Source organism: Pocillopora verrucosa, chromosome 3, assembly GCF_036669915.1.
Source record: "Pocillopora verrucosa isolate sample1 chromosome 3, ASM3666991v2, whole genome shotgun sequence".
Taxonomy (NCBI): domain Eukaryota; kingdom Metazoa; phylum Cnidaria; class Anthozoa; order Scleractinia; family Pocilloporidae; genus Pocillopora; species Pocillopora verrucosa.
The window spans coordinates 29,171,522-29,192,105 of NC_089314.1; the positions used below are offsets into that span (position 1 = coordinate 29,171,522).

The 20,584-nt window shown below is 39.1% G+C and overlaps 1 pseudogene; it reads right to left on the reverse strand.

The window, feature by feature from the left end:
* Window positions 1–18,429: 18,429 nt before the first annotated feature.
* Window positions 18,430–19,254, reverse strand: LOC131798157 (caldesmon-like; annotated as a pseudogene).
* Window positions 19,255–20,584: the final 1,330 nt, after the last annotated feature.

The following is a 20,584-nucleotide window of genomic DNA, read 5'->3' on the forward strand; positions in this document are numbered from 1 at the left end:
ACGTGGAGCTTTGATCTTAAAATTATGATACCTGGAAAATAAACGCCAATATATATATGAGTGGGATAAAATAAAATCAAGTAGTCACAATCTATATTAAGACGAATACACATGATCGAATTCAATGCAAGAGAATCATACAAGATATTTTGCGCGCTATTGATCGATTCGCGGGAGAATCTAGGTCTCAGAACACTACAAATTCGGTCCTACAGCTTTTAGTCAGCAATAATATGTCCTTTACAATTACCCTTTGATTTGAACACCCTGTATAGAAAGTTTGTTTAGGTAATCACTGCAAAATGTGAAAGCTCGAGCGGTGTTTCCAGCGAGTTTCACAATTACAGACAAGTCCCTTGTGGTTTTAGACGAAAATTTCACTCTCATCAGTTCGTGTAGTTAAACTCTAACCTTTGTTTCCGGAATGCTGTAATAAAGACACTTCGGCAAGGCTTTCCACCAATGTGATTTCTTTATTTTCATCTTCATGCCGCTCTTATCGCACATTTCCCGGATACGATACCTAAAGATGTGAGAGCTCAGTGAACGAATACCTCTTTGTTTTATGTTTGCCCGAAGGAGAACTTACTCGCTGGATAATCACATTTATGTGTTAGATCCGTGGTTTCCTGAAATTATTTTTTAGTGTGCATTCGCCTTGGCTGAATGAATCTCTCTGATGTCAAGATCGACATTGATTCGAAATTTCATCCAGAGCTCCGATTTAAAAGATTCTTTGTTTGTAGCACTGACCCAGGTCCGTGGCAGATTTGTGCCACAAAGACGACAAAGTGTCTCGAGATACTGAATGTGTTTATCCATGCTGTTGGCTTGATCTGAAATTCACAATGTAGGATTATAAAGGTCCGATAAATAATTGTCCTTTTACTTTAAATTGGTCGGCCACAACGTATGGTTAAAATTTATGGTTTACACGATACTCCGATGGATCTGAACAAAGGAATCCGTCTGGTAGTTTGCACACTAACAGACTTTCAACATTCGTGCACTCGAGCAAAAACCTCGTGCACTCGATTGGAATTTTGACAAATTGGAAGCAAATTTATTCTAGTTTTTTAAAAGATTTTTTTTAGGAATAAAAAAAAATGTTGCATACCTGAAAACCTCAACTAAATAGAGGTTATTCCTCGATCGAGCCCTTCGCAACATGGACCTCCACCCGACTTTTCATCTGAATTTTTCCTTCTCGTCATCGCGACCACCATCAGTTCTTTGCTTGTTGTGTGTAATTGCTTGTCTTCTGTAATTTTGCAAGGTTTCATGGGATATGGGTGGGGAACTAAGTCGCTAGGGCTCGAATAAAGTAATGAGTGAGTTTCCTCGATGTCCCACTACGACATCCATGTTGGTGACGTCATCAAGTATCCAGAAATGGTTATGGCCCGGACTGTAGATTGTTGAACTGGTTGTGGTCATCTCTTGGTAAACATATGGTTTGGGATCTTTTTTAAAAGAAACTTTGTGGTCTTCATAATTTTGTACTTCATGGTGTACCATAAGGCTCAGTGTAGCCATTTGATTTTTTTTTAACCCTTAAAAAGGTTTCAGTTGTAGTCATATTGTTGCAGCTAGGATGGTATGGAGGACTTGGTCATTCTTGATAAACTTTGCTGAAAGATGTAGTTACTTGATAACCTTCAGATAATTTTTTCTGTTAAATTTTATCTCCAGTCATTGCATTACATGTGTCCAATTTCTGAGTAGTTTCTTACTTCGGACATCAAATTTTGTGAAGTATGTCTTATTACCATAGAACCACGTAGCGAGGATATTTTAATTGGAGAATTGCTAGTTTTCCTCCTAATTTGTAGAATGGTAGCTTTTCCACCATTGAGAAGTAAATGGCACTGTCTTTTTGGCACTCTTCTTCGTAGGAGTGACCTCTTTCAATGAGATTTCTAGATTTCTAGAGATTTCAACAAATATAACAAGCTTCAGAAACACATCTAAGAGAGGAACTGGATAGACACATGATGATTTCTTTTGTTTGGTTTCTTTCGTAATCTAAGCTCAGATCAAAACATATGACTGTCGCAACCATGCCCAGTCATGAGACCACCATGACTCATTAAATCTCAGTACTATAGTGTTGCTGCGTGCATTGCCATAATGTTCTTCAACTTTGGGCATTCAACCGATGGACATTAATCTGGTTGACATCTTTATATGTGGGCTTAACGTGAAAAAGGGGAATTGAACCTAACGAAAAGACAAAAAAAAAAGGTATGTTTTCAAATTACTCGTATGATACTCGTATCAGTCGTAAACTAAAACAGTAATACAACAAAGTGCTATCAATCTAATGAAATGTTGCAAACTACATAACCAAAAAATCGCCTTTATAAAACTGGGCCTTAACGCCAATAACGAGATTAAAACGACAATGAACAATATAAATATACCAGTGCAGACTATGTTAAAGTACTAAAGTTTCGGTACAAAATTTACAAGAATCTTGGGGGCTGGTTTATAGCCCATTGTTCTTATCTAAATGGTGGGCGTTCGCTTGCATCTGATTCAATTTTGTCTTTTAAATCTTGAATCAATTGAAAATACAGCAATACAACAAAATAACTGTTTGCATGCTTTCGCCCAATAATGGAAAACTAAACTAAGGAAAACAACGTTACAAAGGTACTCGCATATCAGTCCCGCTTGTACCAAAGGTTTAAGAAAACAAAAGGATAAAAGTTCATATACATAGACGACCTTGACGAACACATGGACAGCCCTCTACTGCATAAGTGATACAAAATTCATTATTTAGGCACGTTTCTGCGTTCGTTCAGGAACCCAGGCTAATGGAGGAGTTGCTTTCTTTCAAGAAATCCGTGACGCGTTTCTTTTTTAATGGCAAAGGACTGGATATACATTTGGCTGACCTTTTTTTGTTTAAATATCTTTCCTGCCCGCCGTTCTTTTGCTAAAGGAGTTCTTGAAGCCGTTGCATTTACATCTTTCCGCGGAACACGAACTAACAGAAGTATAGCAAGGGCATTTGGATCATTGTTGGTCCGGCACATCGGTGCATGCACCCTGATATTTTTGTCTCCTTCTCCACACCTACAGCCATCGGGTTTACCATTACTGTTACGAGCGTCATTATTGCAGTTAAAGCATCTGCATCTTTTGGAGCATTGATGACCTTGACGAACACACGGACAGCCCCCTGTTGCATTTATGATACAAAATTCATGCATCCTTGACTTGCATGTCATCCACAATGACAAATTAAACTTCCACTTAGTAGCAGCTCTTCGTTATCCTTGACTTCAGCTAAACGCTTGCAAATAAGGCACAACAAAAGTTTCAGTTAGAAACCTATGCTTTGCCTGTGCTTTACTCAAAAACTTACAAAGAACCGATTACAGGGACGCTAAAAGCACCTCAAAACATCATAAAAATTGGCAAATTACATGTTCAGTGAATAAGAAGCCTCACAAAGGCATGCAATTATAACAGAACTTCCTTCTAAACGTGGCCAATCAATGCTTCATACGTAATGATATGGATAGATAATACATCATCAACCTGATTAATTAATTAAATCCAAAAATGTTTTTAGTGCATTATTGTCGACTCTGGAAAATTTTCAGCGTGTGGGCATCTCAGTGACGGTTGTTCATCAACTCTTGGCAGTATTCTCTCTTTAGCTCTAGTTGTTAGCTTTTCTTGTAAGCCTTGTCAAGGCTTTCATTCTCCAGCTTTCCCACTCAAGTCTTCTGAAAGAGTATTTTTTCACTCTTGAGGAGTCTCCACTGTCATTGTCTCTATAGCAGCTTTCCTTGCTACTCATCGCGTCCATCACCAGTATTTTGGCCGCTATTCCCTTTTCATGCTGGTCGGCCCAGTTAACCAGTTGTAGGGCTATAGTGCGTCTCATTAGCTTCTAAATATATAAAGCAAAACAACAAGCATGAGAAAGGTATTCTAGGATTACCAATGGAAAATATGATATAAATTATCAAAATACACCTTGCAGTTAATATTCTTGGGAAGAAGAATTTTCAATTCTAGATTTTGATGCTTAAACCTTTTGGTCTCGTGTAAAATCAACTGATAAACAGAAGTTCAAAGTAATTTAAAGAATTTCTGTCATTGTCTATTTCTACTCTCATACCTACCTCTTTGCTAAAATTTGTCTTGTGGGGGTTGTATAACAGATGTCCACGTCATATTGTCTGCACCCTTTAGGCGGTCTTTTCAAATTGTAACAACTGGCCACAGCCTATCTTTTTTGAGATAATTCATGTGGGGGATCGAGGAGAAAAAAATTATCAAAATACAACATGCAGTTAATGTTCTTGGGAAGAAGAATTTCCAATTCAAGAAAAAGTGGTACACTAGTATACCAGTTGTTAACACCTTTGTTGATATATGGCTCTGTTAGCTTCAAAACAACTCACAGAGCCAAATCTTTGCTTGCTGCTGGACCCTCTTTTCCACTGTAAATAGAAGTGCCAAGTACATAGCCAGATGCTGAACCTGCTATAACAAAACCTTTGATTATAAATCTGCCTCTGTTCAAAGGCAAAAATTGTCTAGAATGAACGTGGCCCTTGAATTTAATCGGTGCCTGGGCACAAGAGCATCTAAAAATGATCTTATTTTCCACAGATTATCTCTGTTAGGTTCAGTCCGATCTGGGGCATTGCAATTATTTGCAATTGAAGATATCTCAGAATATGAAGGCAGCAGTCTCATGACATGGCGTTAGAAAACAGTGGAGTTTTGGAGCCAATTTTGATGCTTAAACCTTTTGGTCTCATGTAAAATCAGCTGATAAACAGAAGTTCAAAGTAATTTAAAGAATTTCTGTCATTGTCTATTTTTACTCTCATATCAACCTCTTTGCTAAAATTTATGTCTTGTGGGGGTTGTATAACAGATGTCCACGTCATATTGAAGTAGTTTTGCTCCTCTTATCGCTGTTGTTAATTTCTCCCTCGCTTTCTTCTCCCTCTTCATCGCTATTTTCTTCTCTATTGCTTCAACTATAGAATCAAATGAGCCACCTCATTTCTTCTTCAGATCCTTCTCTATCAGTAAATGCTTGTCTGCACCCTTTAGGCGGTCTTTTCAAATTGTAACAACTGGCCACAGCCTATCTTTTTTGAGATAAGGCATGAGGGGAATCGAGGAGAAAAAAATTATCAAAATACACCATACAGTTATTATTCTTGGGAGGAAGAATTTCCAATTCTAGAAAAAGTGGTACACTAGTATACCAGTTGTTAACACCTTTGTTGATATATGGCTCTGTTAGCTTCAAAACAACTCACGGAGCCAAATCTTTGCTTGCTGCTGGACCCTCTTTTCCACTGTAAATAGAAGTGCCAAGTACATAGCCAGATGCTGAACCTGCTATAACAAAACCTTTGATTTTAAATCTGCCTCTGTTCAAAGGCAAAAATTGTCTAGAATGAACGCGGCCCTTGAATTTAATCGGTGCCTGGGCACAAGAGCATCTAAAAAAGATCTTATTTTCCACAAATTATCACTGTCGGGCTCTGTCTGGTCTGGGGCATTGCATTTATTTACAATTGAAGACATCTTAGAATATGAAGGCAGCAATCTCATGACATGGTGTTAGAAAACAGTGGAGTTTTGGAACTAATTTTGATGCTTAAACCTTTTGGTCTCATGTAAAATCAGCTGATAAACAGAAGTTCAAAGTAATTTAAAGAATATCTGTAATTGTCTATTTCTACTCTCATACCAACCTCTTTGCTAAAATTTATGTCTTGTAGGGGTTGTACAACAGATGTCCAAGTGATATTGGAGTAGTTTTGCTTCTTATCGCTGTTGTTAATTTCTCCCTCTTCATCGCTATTTTCTTCTCTATTACTGCCATTGATATCAGAAGGCCCTTCATTGTGCGAATCCACTTGAGCGATTCACAGAAATTCTACTTCAAAGTAATTTAATTTAAGTAATTTCTACAAGAAAATGCTGTGTAGCTTCTGCATAATCAACATTTCCTGTCTCATCTACACTCCACACACTCTCATCACCAGACTGAGCACTAGGTGCATCACTCCTGTCCAGATTTTCCTGGATGACATTGACACTGTGAAAATTTTTGATAAATATCATTGCATCAAAAACTGTAACTTGAAAATTGTGATGATCATGTATACTCAACAGTATGATGTAGAACTGAGCACAGTACCCATCTTTGCTCAAAAGGGGCTCAATTACAAAAGCCCTTGTGTGTATAGGGGTACCTGCACGCCATCGTGAGAACCCTTCTTCTTTAAAACGTATGAAACCCCAGCAACTTGCATACAAATAAGTACAACATGATTTAATAGAGAATGCTATATTTTGAACAATACTGTTACTCCAAATTAGGAAAATGATGATTGTCATAATGAAACACCACAGGTACAACGTCTTCTGAGATATTATCTTGAGACAGGCTGTCAAAAGTAACTACAACACTGACACTCATAACAAGATAATGAATTGTCAGTGAAGCTCCTATTGTTTTGGTCAAACAACTCCCTTCAAGAGTTTCCCCCAGTCACATCCACAAAACTTGATTGCAAGGAACCAACATGCACGCTTATTCAATGCGTGCACTTGTTTGATATTATGGCCTTCGAGGTGGGTGCTTATCGGGGAAAGGTGCCTATTAGAGCCGCCGGGTGCAAATTTGAGGAAATACAGTATCTTAGAATAATAATTGGGTCTGTTTCTTCCTGATATCATTACTTTTGATTGACAGCCCTTCGAATATCAGGCCACAATTTGTTCATGGTCTTCGTTGAGTATTTCCTTACAATACAACCATTTTCTGCATAAGTACATTGTACTATATGCGGACTTTTAATAGACTTTCAAACTCACTTTCGCCAAAACTGCAAACTCGTGTTAACATAACCACCAATTCAGGCCCATTCTGCTATTAATTAATTGAAAACACCTAACGTTGAATAAGTGAAATCCTTTCGGGATCAAGTGGGATCCTCTCGTACTTGTCATTTAAAGGGGGAATCATCTTGGCCAACATTTCCTCTTTTGTGAACACTATCCTGGCCAACCTGGTAGCATACCAAGTTTGCTCCTTCTGAGGTGCCTTTAGAGACACGAGCTGAACTCCATTGTAGCTTGGGTAAAGGAAGAGACAAAGTTTCTTAGCTATGAATTAATGAAACAAAATATCAAACAATAAAGATTGCCAAGTTGGAATCCTCATCATCCCCGTCCACCTCAATAGACTCAACACACTGCAAAGGAATTAGCAGCTCATCGATGAAATTTTATTCATCACTTTCCTCACCATTTTGAAAGCTATAGGGCTGGTGTAGCCCTGGGTACTAGTTTCCAGCCGTCCTGCCACTGGTTAAGAAAATTATGCCTTGTTGATTTCAGAAATTTTCATATTCCCTAAACCAATTTCGACAAATTTCAAGTTACTGAAATTTTAAAAGGGTTTGTTTATTATTTTTAGTATGTAAAGCGAAGTTTTAAGACTTCTTTTGGTTCAAACAAAACTACATTATAAAATAGCTACCTGCAAATCCCTGACTTTCTTTATTTTTCTGTTGTGATCTGTAGAAGGAAATCGATGTGTTCACAATTCTACTAACTGTTGATTGGGACACTTTCATTCTGAGTGCAAGGTCTTCCTCTGTAGTCCCTATCTTAGGCGAACTTAAGTCATAAAACTCTCTACTTCCACAAGTGTTTTAGTAGCAGTGGTCCCGAAGAGGGTCTACATTTCTCTGCCTGTTTGTGGAGTCTAGGAGGCATTCTTCCACAGTTACACTTTCACTCTGTGTTTGAACATTGTTTGTTTCGCTGTCCTTTGTTGAGCACAAAGGCAAATAACTTTCACTAGACTTTTTGTTGCAAGAATCGATCTGTGGTTCCACGTTTTCTTTATCTATGTGATTATGCATTTCATTTCTTTCCATGGATGTTGACAAATTCAAAGGCTCCATTTTTCTCTTTTTGCGGGGGATTTCATCTTGAATTCTTGGAGGCTTCCTCTTGTTATCTGTTAGGTTCAGTTAGATATCCCTTAAGATACAAGCTTGGCATTGGATCCTCGTTCGTTGGTTTCCCAACTTTGAAATGGTTGGAGCAAACCTTTGTATCCTTAGTAATTTTGAAATCTTTCCTGGTGACGAGTCGTGACCATTTACTGTACAGACTGTAGTTAGGGTATCAGTTAAAGCTTATTTTACTCTCCTTGCCTTCACATATGCACCTTTGATGATAAAAAGATTCTGTTTTTATTTACACTGTCCTGTAATAGTATTTACTTTATCAAAGCTTACGTAACAACCACAAATTGCTGGTGTAATTACTTGTGCGGAAATCTGTGGTCGTTGTGGCATCCAAACACGGCCCAATGGTCTCCTTTTCCCATATCTAGGATTAAATATCTATGTATTCGCGAAATTTGTAAATGTTAACATTCCCAAACACCAAAAAAACTCAAAACGCTGATAAGGAAGCAGTATTCACACTTGAAAACCACCACCAAATGGTTGAATAGATTGTGCACACAGCTGTTTGCCCTGAGTGACCACATGATCTTACTGTTTTCCCATAAACACCAGAGCGCCCGCAAACATGGCAGGCATCGTGAATAGGGGCTATTCTCTTAAAATAGAAAGGAGAAGTGCAATAGAAGATCTTAAGCTATAAGCACTGACCTTGTGTGGATTTAATTTAAGATATTCAGGAAACGTTTCATCATATAGCAACTTTTGAGTTAACTTAAGTATATTTAGTTCAACGTTCTTATTCACTGGAAGTCTGCCAGTTCACCTTCGCAACGTCCTCTACTCCTGCAAACCTTCCTGTGACAAATCCTTTCTGCTGCTTCACAGAGGACTGCCTTGAGGGGTATGTTGAAATCATACCTGTTTACTGGTTCAGTTTCCCGTTTCACTATTCCTTCTTTTATTTGGTCCTTGACGTCCTTTTCGTAGCCCTCAATAATTCCCTGGTTCTTAAGTCTCCTTACCAAGGTGCTTAATCTGCAAGGACTTCCATCTTCATTGTTCTGAAGTGGCTGGTGGTTTCCTCTCCATCGGAGTCCAGTTTCACACCATATGGCTGACTCGTGATGTAACTGTTCCTTGAATTTAGCATAAACCTCTTGCTGGTCGCCCACTGACGAATCTGCTAGTCTCAATACTTCTAGCCTTCACAACTGTTGCTGTTTCTAGGAAAAGGAAATCAAATGGCAAATTTCATGCATGCCTTTGAGATGACTCTCGGTACAGGACCATGTGATTGGTTAAGATGGTATGTCGTGTAAATATACAACATGAACAGTATAACTGCTGGCCACAGTACCGGGCACCTCTCCTTCCCCCTCGCAGCAGCTCCTGTTGTTGTGAGCATGAGCTGGCAACTCTGCCACTGATTGTTGAGTTTTTGAAAAATCTGCTCGTCAAAGTCATCATAAAGTGCTAAGGCCTCATTGGCTAACGTATACACAATGTCTACATGCTTGTGGTCATCACACATGGCCTTGTACTTTTTGCTGTGGAGGCTGGTGTTAGGATTAGAGATTCTAGCACCTGCACACAGGAAATGAACAAATGGCTTCTTCTATGTCATGTGAGAGAAATCCCCTAATTACCGGTCAGTGAGATGGATTTTACATCTGCTAAAAAGAAGCACGAGTTGATGGTGGAGAAACAGGTTACTCTTATGGCTACTAGATCAAACTTTGGTATCCACACCACCAGGACACCTGCACCAACCCCAGAAGAGCAAAAAAAAAGTTTTTTCAAGTATTTCTGGCTCTACAGTAAAACTAGCAGTCCTTTCCCTTGTCACACCATTTAATGACCAATATACTTGTAAAGAAATTGATAATGCACTCAAGCCCCTACCTGATAGCTTCTTTAAAGAAGAGTGTATTGAGTCAGAGTACTCGAAGTTCCGGCAGCATTGTTAACAAATATCACTTATAGTTACACCCATTGAGTGTCAAGCAATGGAAGCTTCAACCAGAAAGTAGCCTGCAGTGCAGGCGTCTTATCAGTGCAAGCTAACGTTATAAGCTTGTGATCGTTTATCCAACTGGCCATGTTTGATTTGCAGTTAGAGTGAACAGTGGGGGTAGGGGATGGGGAAAGGGAGAAAAGAGGCATGTCATACGCCTTCTGATTAGTTGCGCTTCACTGCATTTCAGGAAATAGGAAGATAATCAATAAAAATGAGTTTATTTAAAAGCCTTTGGCAATGACTTCTGGCCTAAACAAACACACGTGGACCCAATGAGCTGGTGAGCCATTATATGTAGCTACATTTTGCATAATGTCCGATGAGAGTACGAGTGACAGCTGTAGACTTTGTGGAGTTTCCTTCAAAGTTTGGAAATCTCCTTAAGCAAAGCCACTCTTCATCAGAAAATATTTTCAAACCTTCTGGGTGTATATTGGAGATATGTAATCTGGAGGAGCCTGCTAGTTTCTTGAAAAAAAATTTCATGGAAGGGGTGAAAATTTTCTGTCCCCTTTGGTTTGACTGCATTCAAGGTGCAAGTGATTTATCACAGCATGCTTTCAAAGAATGCGGCCCGTAGATAAACTCCCTTGCTTAGGTACAGCACTGCTAGTATGCTAAGGAAACGCCTTACAAAACTAACACAACTGACTTAGAGAGCACAATGACTTATGGGGCACTATTTTCCAAAAAGAAAGATAATTAGTAAAGTAGTGGATACATAGATAGAAACCGTAATTTTTGCATTATTTTTGCATTATTTTGCATAAATTTGCATTATTTTGTTTGCTTCGTGGAAAATACACGTGCATACAGTCATTGTGCATGAAGGAAATTGAGTTCCCAGTAATCTTTTGGTCACATGCTTAGAAATCATTTGTAGGATATACAACAAAGGTTCAGCTTTTTTTAAGGGAACAATTTTATTTAAGACAGGAAGATGTTTATCATGAAAGGAAAATAGACTTATTGATAAACCTGATGAAATTGAAAGATGTGAATCTTTTATGGGACAAAGCAACACACCTACTTAAGAACAAATAGTCCACTTGACAAAAAGAAACATGCAAACAGAAAGAATTAGTTAACAAAATTTGATTGAATGATTTATTCTTGGCTTGAATTATATAACACCATTTCCTTAAACATGATCATCTTTTTTGTACAAAACAGGGGCACATTTCCGATAGAAAAAATACATATGTAATTTGTTTCCTCATCAGACACAAAGTCATTTCATTTAAAGTTTCGGACTTTTCAAGAAAGTTGCCGGCTATCTCTAACGTCTGGACAGCACAAGTCCCTTGCGGTACAAAACATCACAGTTCTTGACTTTCAGGGTCACTGTCAATACCAAGGGAAATACTTTCAAAATCAAACCAGCTATTCACATTTGGTTCTCCTTGTAGAACAGAACCACTGGATTTTTCTAACATAGGTGCCAATAATTCTTCAAAATTAGAAATGTTCATGAACTCTCCTGGATCACTTCTAATACTTTAAATGCATTTGACGTTGAAAATACTGGGGTTTCAGCTAAAGTGAAAATCTTCTCACAGTCCCTTACCACATCCTTAATTAAATGCCTTGAGAAGCCATGACAAGAGCTTTCACCAATGCTGGTCCTTTACTTCTCATCTCATCTATTACCTCGTCCAGTGCTTCTTTTAATGCCTTCCTATCCTGGCATGAGACTTGTCTGCATTGAGCTTTAGTGTCCTCCACTGCTTGCTCTTTTGCCTCCTCAAATGGCAAGGTGGGTGCACAGCAACCCCTGCCCCCGCGTAGTTGAGAACAACAATCATGCTGAGGTTCTAGGGGCAGAATGGAATCATCCAGAAAACACCCTTCTGCCTGGAAAAAGTCTTTCACTTCCTGTTCACAGTGCAACTTGCCGTCCATTGTAAAGAACGATTATGTGTGATTTCTCTCCGTCTCTTCCAGCTCTTCCAGCCTCTTGATGTTGGTCTGGGATGGAATGGGCTGGGTCAGGCCCCAGTTTATAACAAACCGAACATTAGGAGAGTTTTCTCCCATACAAAGTGCTGTGGAGGCCACAACAAGTCTTTTCACTCCTGAACCCTTGAATTGCTCCATAACTCTGTTTTTACTACTTCTCCAGGAGTTAGAGTGGTAAATTCCAATTAAACAGTTGTCCTGGACAGGAGACTATGCAGGAGAGAACATCTACTTCCAAGCTTAGACATTATGTGATTGGTGACAAGTGCTATTTCATTTATCGTGTTGCAAAACACAGTTGTCTTTGGACAATTTACACCCTCATTTCTCAACAGGATAATATGCCAGTCCAGCTCCTTTAACTGTTAGGGCTTTTTAATCTTCCTCACGGAAAACTGTCAATTATGGCGGTTGGAACTAACGTAAAAATATTTTATATCTTGGGCGAGGTTGAGGACCTGCTTTATTGTTTCTTGAGTTATTGGGTCTGCTGTCCCTGTAAGGGCACAAAGTGGAGTACCTTAAAATAGCGACAGTATAAGGATTAATAACATTTACAGACAACAAAGTAGGACAAAAACAGGCAACATTAGGTACAATGAAATAAATGTTCACGATATTTTAGCTTGGCAGCCACTGAGTATTTCACCATCTGAACATAAATATGGAAATAATGGTGTGGAGTTCACCATGCAAATTGGGTTTTTTTTAACGAGTTTGCGTCAATCAATCAAATAACCGTGTGGATATGGAAAAGCATGCATTGCTTGTTTGCTCGAACTGTTACCTTGCTTTCAAAATGGACGCAGTTGCTCAAGCTGACCAAAAGATTCATGGAACACAGTGTTCTCCCCCTTGTTCGAACAACTGAATTGAGATAACAACAGTACTGTGAGCATTATTGAAAAATAGAAAACAAGAGAACAGACCTTTACTTACATACATACATACATACATACATACCTACCTACCTACCTACCTACCTACCTACCTACCTACCTACCTACCTACCTACCTACCTACCTACATACATACATAATTTATTTGAATAAGGGCAGCTTTTGCTGATGTGGGCCTCCTAACTACATGCTAAAATATTTAAAAAAAGAGGACCTAATAACATAATCTTAAAAGTTTTTATAAAATATAAATATAGATCATCTAATAAATAATTAATAAATAACCAAATATAAATATGAATCTAATAAATAAGTTATTAATTCAAAAGAAAATAATCACTTTCAATAGTATATAAAATCTTCAGTTCTCCTTTTTCAAAATATTGCATTGTCCCTTTATTTAACTAATAGTTTCCACCAATCTTGATTTATTTTTTAGAGCTAATTTAAAAGAATTTATATTTTCTGCATTTCTTATGTCTCTGTCCAGAGTTTTCCAGGTAACTGGACCTCTGAAGAATAAAGATTGTCTACCAAACTCTGAAGCTGTTGTATTCATTTCGATTAGTTTGCCTTTTCTAACAGAGTTTACTTGTTTGAAGATATGAGATAATCTGTGACATCCATCAGAGTTTATAATTTGAAACATTTCTAAAGCAAGTCTGTTTTTATAGATGTTGCTTATGTTCTGCCAATGTACCTTCTTTATTACATCATGATCTTCTAAAGAAGAAGGGAGTCTGTGGATTAATCTCGTAGCTTTTACATGCAGTGCTTCAATGGGTTCAAAAGCAGAGATTGGACAGTTTCCCCATACAGATATACAGTAATTTATGTGTGGTATAATCAACTTGTAATAGATCCTTTCCAATTCCTTAGTTGACAGATAGGATATTCTTTTAAGAGACTTTAGTTGTGCATTAAATGATTTAGTTAGCTCTTTGATATGTGGTTTCCAAGTCAGCTTGTTGTCAATATATACTCCAAGTACTTTTACTTTATCCGTTTACTCTAGACATTTGTTTCCCCATTTGACAGGTTTTAATGGGCCAGTGAAGCTCTTTCTTGAGATTATTATGACTTTGCATTTGGTTGGATGAATTGTGAGGTTGTTTGTATTACACCATTTGCTAATTTCTGAGAATACAATGTTAAGTAGAGTTACTACCTCATCTTCATTCTTTCCAATAACGAATGCTGTGGTGTCATCAGCATGGAGGTGGATTCGCCATTTGATATACAGTCAGGCAAGTCATCTACGAAGATCGAAAATAGCTTTGGTGCCAAGAGGGATCCCTGTGGGACACTATAGGGCACTATTTGAAGGCCAGGTCCTTTCCCATTTACTATAACAAATTGTTTTCGATCAAGGAGGTAACTTTGAATCCAGTCTTTCAATTTTCCATGTAAACCGCAAGCATCCATCTTATAACTCAAAATTGAATGATCCACTGAGTCAAATGCTTTCCTAAAGTCGATAAGAACTGTGCCAATCACATTTCCTTTATTCAAATTTCTTTTCCACATCTCTGTAATATATAGCAATAGGGAGCTTTTGACTGGTCCAAGTTTCCAAAGTATGGAACTCGTCCACAATGATTGCACACATACTCTGGTGAACGGTGCGCTGCTTTTTTCATCAAGGAAAGAAATGGTTTCGCTAAAACCTCCTCCACTGACACAAATACAAGGTTATATTTGCCGCGTTCTATGTCCCTCAATGATAGCCATGATCGTAGCAGCCGTTAATCCCATTAAGGATGCTTCTTCCATTTGATCATAAACAATACTCTGAAGCGGACAAATATTACGGGTGCAGTTGCTTGAACCCTAGATTTCATCACATAAAAACTGTATTGTGTTAAACTGTTTTAACACACCTTTTCAGATAACAATCGTGCGATCGCATCCAGCCGCCATGTTTGTTTGGCATGTTGACACTTCTAAAGCTCGCGCTTTATTCGTATCCAGATCTCGCGCGGTCAAGAAACCCTGTGAAGCCTCCTTAAGACAAATGTGAGTGAGGTAAAGGTTCATGTGCATATTTCCAGATTCCCGCACTTCCACAGTTCAACACCACTACCCAGTTAAGACAAATGTGGGTAAGGCAAAGATCATTTGCATATTTTCAGATTTTCAAACTTCCACTCTTGTGTATACGATATGTACTACATAAATCGCTTCCGTGCACTTGAATAGTCATATCTAAAACAATCTTACTCCTCACCTCGTTTTTCGCCTCTTCTCTCGCATTTGCTAGATGATATTAATCAAAGGAAAAGTAGTACGTGAGATGATATTGAAAAATAATAAAGTACTAATTAACTGATAAAATGATACTACATGGAGTTTTTGGGTCAAATAAAAAACTCCCAGTGAGGGTTGCACTCTATTCCGAGCCGTGATGCGATCTATGATCTGATCCACAAACTAATCAGAGACCCCATCTGTGATCCCATCCGTGACTCAATCCATGATCCAATATGTGATCCCATCCATGATCCCATCCATGATCCGATCCGTGATCCCATCCATGACGTGATCCATGATCCGATCCATGACGTGATCCATGATCCGATCCATGATCCGATCCATGATCCGATCCATGATCCGATCCATGATCCAATCCATAATCCGATCTGGGATCCCATCCATGACGTGATCCGTGATCCGATCCATGATCTCATCCGTGATCCCATCCATAATCCAATTCATGATCCGATCCATGATCCCATCCGTGATCCCATCCCTGATGCGATCCGTGAGGCCGTGATTCGACCTGTGATCCCATCTATGATCCGATCCCTGATCTAATCCCTGACCCGATCCGTAATCCATTTGTAATCCGATTCATAATCAGATCCGTGATCTGGTCCGGTGTGATCCAGGTTTTGTGGATGCCGGTCGGTATTTACCATTCCTTTGCTGTATACCCCGTCTGCTGTGTGCAGGCTAAAAATCTGGTTTGTGATTTTATTCCTCTCCGTCTCCTCAAGGGATTTCAGATGTTTTTTCTCATTGTTCCTGAGATGGCTCATACATCGTTGCCTCGAATCAGATGGAAATCCACCAGAAAAAGTCTGCTCCAGGGGTTTTTCTCCATCCATCCTAAATGCCCCCAATAGAGACCTCAAAATCCGACGACGGCGAGTGTCTACGACGGCGGTCGCGAGCTGGGGGGGGAATGAGGAGAGGTCGCCGTTGTGAGGTGTGAAAAATAACCCTAAGAACACTCGTGGAAGACGCGGTCGGGTTCATAACAGGCTTTCGGTTTTTCAGTGAAAATATGGCATCCTTTAGGGAGAGAAGTAACCTTCTCCTCGAAAGTTTTGATAAAGGAGGAGGAGGATTTCCAAGGACGAATTCCTTCTTCTTTAAGGTGCAAACACCTCGAAAAACCCAGATTTCCCTTACGTAGAAGGCATGATTTAAGTATGCTGCCTGATTCTGGTCTACTTCGCGATCTGGAACGGCATGGCTTCTCTACAACAAGAGAATCAATGGCCGTGTATGGTGACCCCGCCTATCCCCTGCGTGTTCATCTCCAATTCCCTTACATAGGTGCCGGAATAACACCATTATTACTTTGAAGTGTAGCTAAGTTCCTATTAACCACTACACTAGCTCAGTAGTGTTCATAGCTGCGAGGATCGCTTCTATATTCGTTCTTCATACCCATTTGGCATGGGCATGCTACTTAAAACTTCATCAGTAACTTCAAACTCCAAATCGCGCATTCCCAAAACGTCTTCACCTCTAAAATCTTCGGTCGATATCTTACTCTCCTCACAATTTTACCCTATGACTGGTGAGCCTAAATTTTACTGACATGTCTTTCTTGCTCAACACTATTCCTTTCATAACCAAAGAGCGCATTGGAGCGATGACCTGTTCGCTCCCGAATTAACTTATCTTAAGACCAGCTTGACTGCACAACATATCTGGCAAAATCTTATTTAGAGTATTATTACCCTCAGGTGATTTATGATAGCCAAATACAGCTGAATTTCGATTTGGTTTGAAATGAAATGCTTTTACATGTTCCGCTAAGCTTTGGCGCTGGCAGTTGGCTATCCTCGCTATGTACTCAGGTTTGCGAATGGCTGGGCACGGGGATTCTGTCAATTCATTTGACAGGACCTAAAACATAGGAGTTATAGTTAAACTAGGTTCTTATTTTTGGCATGGTTATCATCTAAACTGTATTTTATAGAATCAATACAGCAATATATTCCATATAACATCAAATTGTCAGGGGCACCCAATTTTTGGAAGATATCTGAGATCTAGAATTTTCCTAACATTTGTTTTAAAATGTCTTCCTTTCCTGCCTCTCTTTGGATTTTTGAACATCTAAAAAGTGGTATAATTGCCCATTTTAACGGATGTTTACCCTAAAAAGGTCACCTAGAATTTTCGAAAGCCTTTTTTTCTGGCTGAAATTTCGAAAAGGCAAGTTTTGATCCCTATAATTTTCGGATCACTAGACTTTCATCTAGGAAATCCGAACAGGTGAAAAATTTTTAGGGGATGAAAATATGCCTATATGTACCGTTTAAATAATAAAATACGTCCAACGATGCTATGTTCAAATAGTTTTGAACTATATTCTCGTTGGGTGCCCCTGAACTGTCTGTGCTTGTTTAGTAAGTATTTGCTAATGTAGCGTTGTAATTACCTCGTTCACTATCGCCGAAGCTGGCTTGAACTTGTTCTCCAGCGCCTTGGTTTTATCCGTATTAAAGATCTTTCTCGCAATTGCAGCCTCAAATTCCGCCGTGTGGTTATGGGAATTCTTCCCCGCATGGAATGTTCCGTCTCTTTCTGCTACTGTTATAAACACGAAGAAGGCGTAGTCGTTCTTGTCACTAATTCGATTTATTCCACTAAAAACTATCGTGCAAAACCCTCTCGAGTCAAAGTCACACGCCCCTAATATGTACGCTTAATTCGATATCCTATAATAACCAGTAAATCAAGTTGTGAATCAACTTCTTGTCATGTGCGTTCTATACAAACAAAACGAAAGGTGTGACTGCTGAGATTACGTAACAGATACGCGTGACTGTCTATGACAGCTGCCAAGGCCTTACAGGGGCTGCCTTTTGGACGGACCGTGCACCGCCAATAGGTAGCGCAGGATCTCTTGGCATTTATGTTATAAGAAAATCCAAGACTATCTATAGGCATGGCTCTCTCGCGTTTGGTTCCCTCTTCCACTAGATGGTAAGTAACTGAGGCTCGGTGGTCAATGACGTCGCGGTTTGGGAGTGGTTCAGCAATTGAAGACTCGGTGAGGCATTCGTTATATGGAATAAACGTCAAAAATCACGTTAATTATTAAAAAAGAAATTTAAAAAAAAGTGATTCTAATTATGGTGATTGTGATTAACTTTTGCTTTCTAGTCTCGTCTCAATCCCTTATTGTAACAACAACGTCGCGGTTTGCAATCGTGCCGGATGACTGAGATAGGAATTAGACGGATTTTGAGAGAAAAGGCAGACTGCTAGCAGTCTAATTGATTACTCATAATAATTAATTATCGAAATCATCATGCAAAACCGAGCCAAGTTAGTTTTGTTTTTCTAGAACCTTCATAATTATTTGAGACTGCTGTTGTTGCACAAAGGTAAACATGTGCCGAAAACTTTGCATCTGCTCTTGTAACTGCTTAATTTGTTCCACTAAAACTTTCATCATATCCTGATGTTTTTTCTTGATTGATCTACCCGTTTCCCTCAACTTCAACTCGCTGCTTTTGCAGCTGCAATTCTTCTTCTTTCCACTTCTGAACAAGATCAGCTTTTTCGCGCAAATATGCGATTGTGTCACCTTCACTTCTACGACTTTTTTGCCTTGGTTTCACATTCTCCTCTCTTCATACCGCTTCCTTTTCTGTGTTCCGCTCAGGCTTTCTTGAGCTCTGTTTTTCATTTCCGCTGCTTTTGCGTTGTCAGCTTTCTTATCGTTTTCTACGGTGACTTCAGCTGCAGCTTCTTTTTCGGATGTTTCTTCCAGAGCCTTTACCACCTCACTCAAATCACATTCAATTCCACTTGCCCTCTCTTCGTCTTTCATCTTTGCTTTAAATTTCTCGCTCAGCAGTGTGTATCTTTCTCTAACAGCGCGCTTACTGACTTTGAATCGGGAAGCGTAAGGTCGTTTTTTTCCAAGACTTTGCCGCCAAATATGTTTCCTTTTTTGTACTTTAAAGGTTCAAGTACTAAAATTTCTTGACACGTGTAGTTGTCATGTTCCACGGTCCTCTCCATGTTTGATCTAAAAAACCACAATGATATCGGGTAAATTATCTTGATCAAATTCCTGGTGTAGTTTAAATATTCATAGAGAATATGAACTGAAAATATCTTACTCGACTGTTTTCTTTGAACTCGTCTCCAGTTAAGCTTATTTGAGTCACGAACTTTTGAGGCCGTTTAGAGGGAAGAAAGAAACTTCGGTCAGTTTTCGCCTTTAAAGTGCCTATGACAATATTTTTTTTTCTTTTTTGCATTTTCTGGTTGATAGCTGTATTTAAAATTAGAAGTGATCGACCTTAGCGCCTAGCGAGTTCTTTCGGACCATTTTTTTGTGCATTGAAAGTACGATTTGGCGGCCAAAAAGTGTCCCCATAAAGCGCGCGGCCTAACCGATCATATTACATAGCTGTGACGTAGAAAACTGTGAAAACACGTCGGCAACTAAAGTAGAAAGAGGAGAAATCCAGAGGAAAGGACGAACGTACTGAGTGGCCCGAGCGCCAAATGATGTTAGCTACAAGAATAATACACATATACCTGTAACGATAGCTAAACAGGCGGTCAGGTACCAAAACATCAACTTATATTTAACCCAAGAACAGAGCTGCAATTTACTATGCTAACAACATGGCCGACACACGAGGAAGCTGTTCCCAGGATGCCATGCGGCCGCAAGAAGCTCAATGCTTCATGTAAGCGTACTCGTTACAATACCGAGTATTTCTATACATTACTTTCCAAAGGATGTATCTGTATGGCTAAAATGGACTAGACCAGTGTGGGTATACTAACACAGAGTTGCATAACTTAACTCCTACCTCAAACTCAGTTGACCAAGGAACTGGTGATAAATCGCATTCAGAATCCGAACTGTGCATAAGAGATGCATCAGTTGTGTAATCAAGTTGTTTATATTTGTTTATATTTTCAAAAGCGTTCCTAATCGCTAAGTTTATTAAAGCTGTGATATAATGTTGAACTATTTGCATTCTTTAACCATTGAATGTTTAAATGTTTTATTCCAACCATTTTGAAATCACTGGTGGTCCCTGTAATCTGAATGGCTCTAATTGATGCGATTTATTCACGAATCGCACCATTTTTTGCTTCAAATCGCATGAGGAATCGAACGTCAGACCTTCGGATTTGCGCTCCGATCCTCTACCACTGAGCCGGAGACTCAGAAGTGACGAAAAAATATCTCTCTTAATTCTTCACCGAGATCGAAACTTACCATCCCTACTTTTCTGACCAAGTCCTGTATTTGGGCGGTTTCAAAATGGATGTAATTAAGTGGTAATTGAACCTTGTGTCGTGCAATTTTGGGCTGAAAGCATACTCGTGATTTCAAATCGAACTCGCGCTGCGTGCTCGCTCGATTTTGAAATCACGCGTATGATTTCAGCCCAAATTGCACTCCACTCAGTTCAATTACCATTATAAATGTGTAGCCTTCGATTGATCAA